Source organism: Apium graveolens, chromosome 5 (assembly GCF_009905375.1).
Source record: "Apium graveolens cultivar Ventura chromosome 5, ASM990537v1, whole genome shotgun sequence".
Lineage (NCBI taxonomy): Eukaryota > Viridiplantae > Streptophyta > Magnoliopsida > Apiales > Apiaceae > Apium > Apium graveolens.
Genome location: NC_133651.1, coordinates 295,041,591 through 295,049,938, shown reverse-complemented (window position 1 = coordinate 295,049,938; position 8,348 = coordinate 295,041,591).

The window sequence follows — 8,348 nt, the reverse complement described above, 5'->3', positions numbered from 1 at the left end:
TAAAGATCACAACAAACAGCAAAATGAACAAGAAGGATGTTGGAGTCAAGATTCCTTTTCTGGAAAAAGATAATTACCATTACTGGAAGGTAAAGATACATCTTCATTTACTTTCTCAAGATGAGGTCTACGTGGATTGCATAGAGAGAGGTCCACATGTACCAATGAGAGTTGCAACTGGAAATGAGCCATCAGTTCCCAAGCCAAGGCATGAATGGTCAGATCCTGATATTGAACAAGTCAGGAAAGACAAGAAGGCCATGAATATTTTATTCAATGGAGTTGATGGTGACATGTTTGACAACATCATCAATTGCAAGACAACCAAGGAGGTTTGGGACACCATTCAAATAATTTGTGATGCCACTGAACAAGTTAGAGAAAACAAGATGTAGTTACTAATTCAGCAATATGAGCATTATGAAGAAGGTGAAACTCTCACTAATATATTTAGTAGATTTCAAAAGCTACTAAATGCTCTGAAGCTGCATGGAAGAGTCTACCAAACCAAAGATTCTAACCTCAAATTCCTGAGATCCCTTCCAAAAGAATGGAAACCAATGACAGTCTCCTTGAGAAATTCACAAGAATACAAGGAGTTTACACTAGACAGACTGAATGGCATTCTAAAGACTTATGAGCTTGAAATAGAGCAAGATGAAAGAATGGAGAAAGGGAGAAAAAAAGGAGGGTCCATTGCACTGGTTGCTGAGTTAGAGAAAGAGAATGAGATGAAGATAGAAGCTGTTGAGTCCACTTCAAAGGTCTGTAAAAATAAGGGCAAGGGGCTAGTAGCAGAAAATGAAGATTCTTTGAGCCAAGATGACATAGATGATATTGATGAACATCTTGCATTTCTTTCCAGAATATTTTCCAAGCTCAAGTTCAACAAGAACTTTAGAGCAGCTAAGCCAAATAGAAACATGGTGGATAAATCAAAATTCAAGTGTTTCAAATGTGGCTTGGCATGGCACTTTGCCAGTGAGTGTAGAAAGTCAGATTCCAGCAAGAAGAAGTTTGAGCCTGTGGATTATAAACATAAGTATTTTGAGTTGCTCAAACAAAAGGAAAAAGCTTTTATTACACAAGAAAATGACTGGGTAATGGATGGTTTGGATGAGGATGAAGATGTCAGCTATGTCAATCTAGCCCTAATGGCCAAGTCTGATGAAACAGAGACAAGTTCTTCAAGTAATCAGGTAATCACCACTAACCTTGTACATTTATCTAAAGCTGAGTGTAATGATGCAATAAATGACATGTCTATAGAATTATATCATTTGCGTGTTACACTTAAGTCTCTCACTAAGGAAAATGTTAAAATCAAAGAAAATAATTTGTTTTTAAGTGAGAGGAATAATGTGCTAGAGTCTCAGTTTATTGAATTTGAAATATTGAGAATAGAATGTAAGATTGCTAAGGAGGAAATAACTGAGTCCTTGAAGAAAGAAGAAATTTTGAAGAAGCAGCTTGATCGTGAACAGGAGGTGATTAAGGCATGGAAATCATCTAGAGATGTTCATGCTCAAATCACCAAAGTTCAAGGTATTGAGTCCTTCTGTGATGCAGCCTGGAAAAAGAGTAAAGAGAACCTGAAATCCAATTTGGATGAAGGATTTCTAACAGATGTAAACTCGACGGATGATGAGAGTCATCCGTCAGATAATAAAAAAGGTTATTCATCGAGTGACATAAATTCTCATCCGTCGGCTGTGAGCAAACCTGTGAGTAAAGCCAAACTTGCCAAGTTAAATGAAAAATATGGATCAGTTTCCAAAAACTTTATTTTAGGAGAATCAAGTCAAGTGAAGAAGGAGAAAAAAGTGAATGTTGGTCATCTGTCCATCAAGCAATTGAATGACAGACTAGAAAAGATTGAGGTTAAAACAGAGGCTGAAAAGAAAAACAATAGAAATGGGAAAGTAGGGATTAATAAACATAACAACTATACACCTGATAAGTATGCTCCAAGAAAAATTTATGTTAAGTGTGGAAGTGTTAATCATCTGTCTGTTAATTGCAAAATTGCCATGCCTACTTCCATGACTGTACCACCTTCTTTTCCAAACATGAGTGTTATGCCTATGAATGTTATGTCTGCACAGAATATGAATGCACAATTTGCTAATATGCCATTTGCACCTAATCTTTATTATGTTGCATTTACTATGCCTCAAATGCCACTTAGCATGCCCTACTGGAATAACATGTTTGCAATTAGCATGCCATTTCCTGTTAATCAAAATGTGCATGATAATTTTGTTTTAATGAATGGTTTCAAAGGTCCAACTCAAATGACTAAGGATGAATCTGATATCCCAAAGTCAAATGAGATCAAACCTAAGAAACAAAAGAAGAAAGCTAACAAGGCTGGACCCAAGGAGACTTGGGTACCAAAATCAACTTGATTTGATTTTAATGTGTGCAGGGAAATAGAAAAAATTTATGGTACTTGGATAGTGGTTGTTCAAGACACATGACTGGAGATTCTACCATGCTCACAGAGTTCAAGAAAAGAGTTGGCCCAAGTATTACTTTTGGAGATGACATCAAGGGTTATACTGTGGGATATGGCTTGATTGCAAAAGATAATGTCATCATTGAGGAGGTTGCCTTAGTGGATGGTCTCAAGAACAATTTGTTGAGTATCAGCCAACTTTGTGATAAAGGCAATTCAGTAACCTTCAATATAGAAGCATGTGTTGTGACAAACAAGAGGAGCAACAAAGTGGTTCTCACTGGAGTGAGAAAAGGAAATGTGTACCTAGCCGACTTTAACTCATCAAATGCAGAATCTGTTACTTATCTTCTCAGTAAAGCAAGTCAAGATGAAAGTTGGCTATGGCACAAAAAGCTATCCCGTCTGAACTTCAAGACCATGAATGAGCTTGTAAAGAAAGAACTGGTTAGAGGTATTCCCAAAGTGGAGTTTTCTAATGATGGACTGTGTGATGCTTGCCAAAAGGGAAAGCAAATCAAAGCATCATTCAGAAAGAAGCTTGATTCAATAATTGAAGAACCTTTGCAACAGCTACACATGGATTTGTTTGGACCAGTCAATGTGTTGTCCATCTCAAGGAAAAGATTTTGCCAAGTAATTGTAGATGATTTCTCAAAGTTCTCTTGGACATATTTTCTAAAGTCTAAAGATGAGGCTAGTGAAATCATCGTCAATCACATAAGGCAAGTCAACAATCATCCTGATTTCAAATTAGAAGAATCAGGAGTGACAATGGAACTGAGTTCAAGAATTCTATCATGAGAGCATTTTGTGAAGAGAATGGGATTATGCATGAGTTTTCAGCAAAAAGAACTCCACAACAAAATGGAGTAGTAGAAAGGAAGAACAGGTCACTTATTGAAGCTGCAAGGACAATGCTTAAAGAATCAAAGTTACCAACATACTTCTGGGCTGAAGCTGTAAATACTGCATGCTACACTCAGAATATTTCTTTGGTTAATCAAGCAAAATGCATGACTTCCTACCAATTGTTCAAGAACAAGAAGCCAACTCTAAATTTTCTTCATGTCTTTGGCTGCAAATGTTATATCTTGAGAAATCAAACTGATCAAAATGGGAAGTTTGATGCTAAAGCAGATGAAGGAATTTTTTTTGGATATGCTGTTGGTAAAGCATACAGAGTCTACAATCTGAGAACCAGCATTATTATAGAATCAATACATGTTGTGTTTGATGATAAAAAGATTGAAGGACTACAAGATGGAGATTACCATGAAAGTCTCAAATTTGACAATATGGAGATGGTTAGTGATGACAGTGATGATGAAAGTGATCAAGAAACTACAACTAAGGATAGTGCAGAAAAATCTACAACCAATGAAGCTAATAACTCAACATCCATCGAGTTATAAAATGCTTCATCCGTAGACAGACAATCTGCATCATCCATCGGGAGACGATTAGCTTCATCCGTCGGAACTCGAAAAATACCATCTGTTGGGTCATCAAAAGAAGCTGAAAGTCAGAATAGATCACTTACAGAAAGTCCCTCTTTCTCAAATCATATATTTACAAACTCAGGGGGAGTTTCTAATAATCAAAACTCAATCACACATCAAGATAATAATGAGGCCTCTTCATTTAGAGCTAATCTACCTCAACAAAGAAAATGGATAAAGGATCACCCATTTGAGCTCATCATTGGTGATGTATCTTCTAGATTTCAAATAAGGAGAGCAACTCAAGAAGAATGTCTATATAGCAGCTTTCTATCTAAGGAAGAACCAAAGAAGGTAGAAGAAGTTTTGTTGGATCCTGATTGAATTTTAGCTATGCAAGAGGAGTTAAACCAATTTGAAAGGAACAATGTTTGGAAGCTGGTACCCAAGCCTAAAGAAAAGAATCCAATAGACACCAAATGGGTATTCAGAAACAAGATGGATGAAAATGGCATAGTAGTCAGGAACAAAGCTAGATTGGTTGCTAAGGGCTACTATCAACAAGAAGGAATAGATTTTGATGAAACCTTTGCTCCTGTTGTAAGACTTGAAGCCATCAGAATCTTCTTAGTCTATGCAGCCCATGCCAACTTCAAGGTCTATCAAATGGATGTCAAGAGTGCTTTTCTAAATGGAGATTTGGAGGAGGAAGTCTATGTAAGTCAGCTTCCTGGTTTTGAAGATCCAAATCTACCTGATCATGTATACTATCTTTTGAAAGCACTCTATGGATTGAAGTAAGCACCTAGAGCTTGGTATGACACTTTGTCAAAGTTTCTTTTAGAGAATAACTTCACTAAAGGTACTGTAGACAAAACTTTATTCTTTAGAAATGTTAATGGCTCTAGCATACTTGTTCAAATTTATGTAGATGACATTATTTTTTGCTCTAAAGATGAAAAACTTTGCAAAAAGTTTGCCAAATTGATGAAAAGTAAGTATGAAATGAGTATGATGGGAGAACTAACTTACTTTCTTGGTTTGCAAGTTAAGCAAGTTAGTGATGGAATATTCATTAGTCAAACTAAATATATTTATGATCTTTTAAAGAAGTTTGAACTAATGGATTGCACATCTGCAAAAACTCCCTTGGCCACTATAACTAAACTTGAATTAAACACTACTGAAAAATCTGTGGATATTTCAAGTTATAGAGGCATGGTTGGCTCACTTCTATACTTAACAGCTAGTAGGCCAGATATAATATTTGCTACATGTCTTTGTGCTAGATTTCATCCTGATCCCAGAGAATCTCATTTAATTGTTATTAAGAGAATTTTCAGATATCTCAAAGGTACACCAAAACTTGGCATTTGGTACCCTAGAGATTCTGGTTTTGATCTAACTGGTTATTCAGATGCAGATTATGCAGGTTGTAGAATTGATAGAAAAAGTACAACAGGAACCTATCAATTTACAAGCTTGTGTCCTGGTTCAGTAAAAAGCAAAATTTAGTATCTACGTCTACATCAGAAGCTGAATATATTGCTGCTGGTAGTTGCTGTGCACATATTTTATGGATGAAAAACCAATTGCTAGACTATGGTCTGTAAGTGGAAAGAATTCCTATTTTCTGTGATAACACAAGTGCAATTGCCATCACTGAGAATCCAGTACAGCATTCAAGAACAAAGCACATAGACATCAAGTACCACTTCATAAGGGAACATGTAATGAATGGTACTACGGAACCACATTTTGTTCCAAGTGAAAAACAACTTGCAGATATATTTACCAAGCCATTGGATGAATCCGCATTTTCAAGGTTGGTAAGTGAGTTAGGTATGCTTAATTACTCTTGAATCATTTCAGATATTTTGTAAGTTGTAATGCAGGCAGAAATTTAATTGATTTTTCAGTCCTGGATGAAGTTTTGGCTAAGTCAAAATTTACATCCCAACGGATGATCATTATCCATTGAGTTCGATCATCCGTCGGAATACAATTTGTTAATAAAATCAATTATTTTTCTGGAATTTTTATAACTCGACGGATAACTGTTTATCCTCATCCGTCAAATTGTCTAAATCCTAACCGTTAATTTTCTGAACATTATCCATCGAGTATACTTACAGTTTGTAAGCATAACACGACGGATAATTGATGGAATTTTTATAGTTTATCTTTTTAAACAACTATTTTGGGCAATTTTTATTGGTCACTTTATTATACTTTATTATTTTTTACGGTTATTTTTTTTGGGTATAAAAGCAGAATTCTTTTTAATTTCTTTTCTTTTGTCATTGTCAATTCATCTGCTCTAACTTCTTTCTTTCTCAAAAGCAATTACCCTCTCTCTGCAATTTTTACTCTCTAACAATGGCACCAGTCGTCAAAATCATGTTTCAAACTGGCTTCATCTATGAGAAGAATAATTTCACAACTCTAGTGAACAAGGGGATTCAGCAGTCTGGCGACTACCACAAAATGATGAATTTTGTGCAAGGCTGTAAGCTCAAATATGCCATGCTAGAGTCTCCCAACCAGACTCTTATTCTTACACCGGAGGCGCCGCGAGGACAAAACCCCCATGCGGTGTTGTTTTGCAGATAACCAACAGCAGCTACACCCCGCTCTCAGAAGGAAGGTGCATGCACGACGTCAGAAGGAGCCGCCCCTCTCACCGGAGTTATCAAATATTTGCTTAAATCTGAATCGGCCCGCCTTCGATTTTCAAATATATATTCGAGTTAACCAATTTTTAAAATAGTGCTATTAGGTATTTGAATAATTTTACTTACAATTTGAACATATATTTAGATAAATCCAGTACTCTCATATCCCGTCCGTAATCTTTCGTACCCAAGATTTTTCTTTTTTCTTGAAAAGCACTTTATACGCTACATAAAACGTATAAAACACTATTAATCTAATAAGTCCAACAAAAAGATCTATGAAAACGAAAAAGATGGATTAAAGCTATTGATTCTCCATGTTACAAGGGAGTGCGTTGCAACTTGCAATCAACACCTAGGTATTTAACTTATTAAAAAGAGCTTATAATATTGTGATTGATGACTATATGTAATCTGTATATTGTACTATAAATTGAGGATCAACCATGAATTGAGTAGGTAGGTGCGATTGGATGTAGTATGCATTTGAATATAAGACCAGGAGACAGCCATAAAATTATGACACCCAAAACGTCAAGCAACAGTCATCGTTTTTGTACACGGTTCATGCATCTCTATTATTGTACAGCGTACGAGTAACAAGTATTTTTTTCATTAAAATTGATAATAGTTACAGGCATGATGTAATAATGTCTTTGCAGTCTGGAAAATAAGATACTATCATTTTACGAAGTTTAAGGCCCAATAATAAGGTCCAGGGTTCGGCCCGGGCCCAATGGATGTCATTGAGTTTGGGTTGTTTGTACATTTAGAGACTTGGACTCTAAACTGGTCTCCTGATTTTTTGTAAGCAAAGAAAGAACCCTGAACTTAACAATGAGAACTGAGCAAGCACTTAGCTCTCACTCAACAATTCCTTCCGTCTCCACCTGATGGCCCGCTATTTATCAGAAGGAATTATCAGGCAAATACTTAATCGACTTGCCGTAAAATCAATTCTCAGGGGCAAGTCAGTTTGCACGCCCCAGTTATACTTAATATCAACTTCGAACACTCCATGGCCATGGTCTTTGCCTCTTTGGAGATGGATTGTCGCCAATGTTTCCAGCAAGATGTCTTGATAAACAGTAACAATAATGATAAGGATGTTGACGATTTTACAAAATCATTCCACCGCAATGTATCACTGACGATTATACGATTTAACGTAAGATCATTCCACAATGTGTTGCACACAGTACTACTCCGATTAAGCAACACAATGATGAGGCTACAGGTGTCAAGGATGCTGAGGTGGCACGTTAGTTAGTAATAGACAGCCTATACAAGTTTGTTAGATATATATGTACCCTCCATTTTCATTCTGTTTTACTTACCGGTTAAGATACTATTCTAGATTCATCATTGTATTCTCTTCTTCATCTTCAACATGTAAACACTGTGTGTTCTTAGTTTCCATTAATGAAGATATAGATAAGCTTCATATTTTCAGTTTATAATTGTGTCATGGTATCAGAGCGGACATACGATCTCTCTGCTCTTTTTGTTTGATCTTGCTCCTGTCAATCTCAATCTCGTCGAGATTAATTGATTACATTTCTTTGATAATCCCTGAGCATCTATTTCTTAATTCTTCAAGCTGTAGATACATAGGAAAACATACTCCGTTGCGGTTGCATCTACCTCTTCAATGGCAAATCAAACTTGTAACACCCCCAAATCCGGGGTCGGGGATCCGGGTTGTCACGAGTTCCATTTCCCTTAATAACACTCAATCTTAATAAACAATCAACTACTCTGTACTGTGACCCC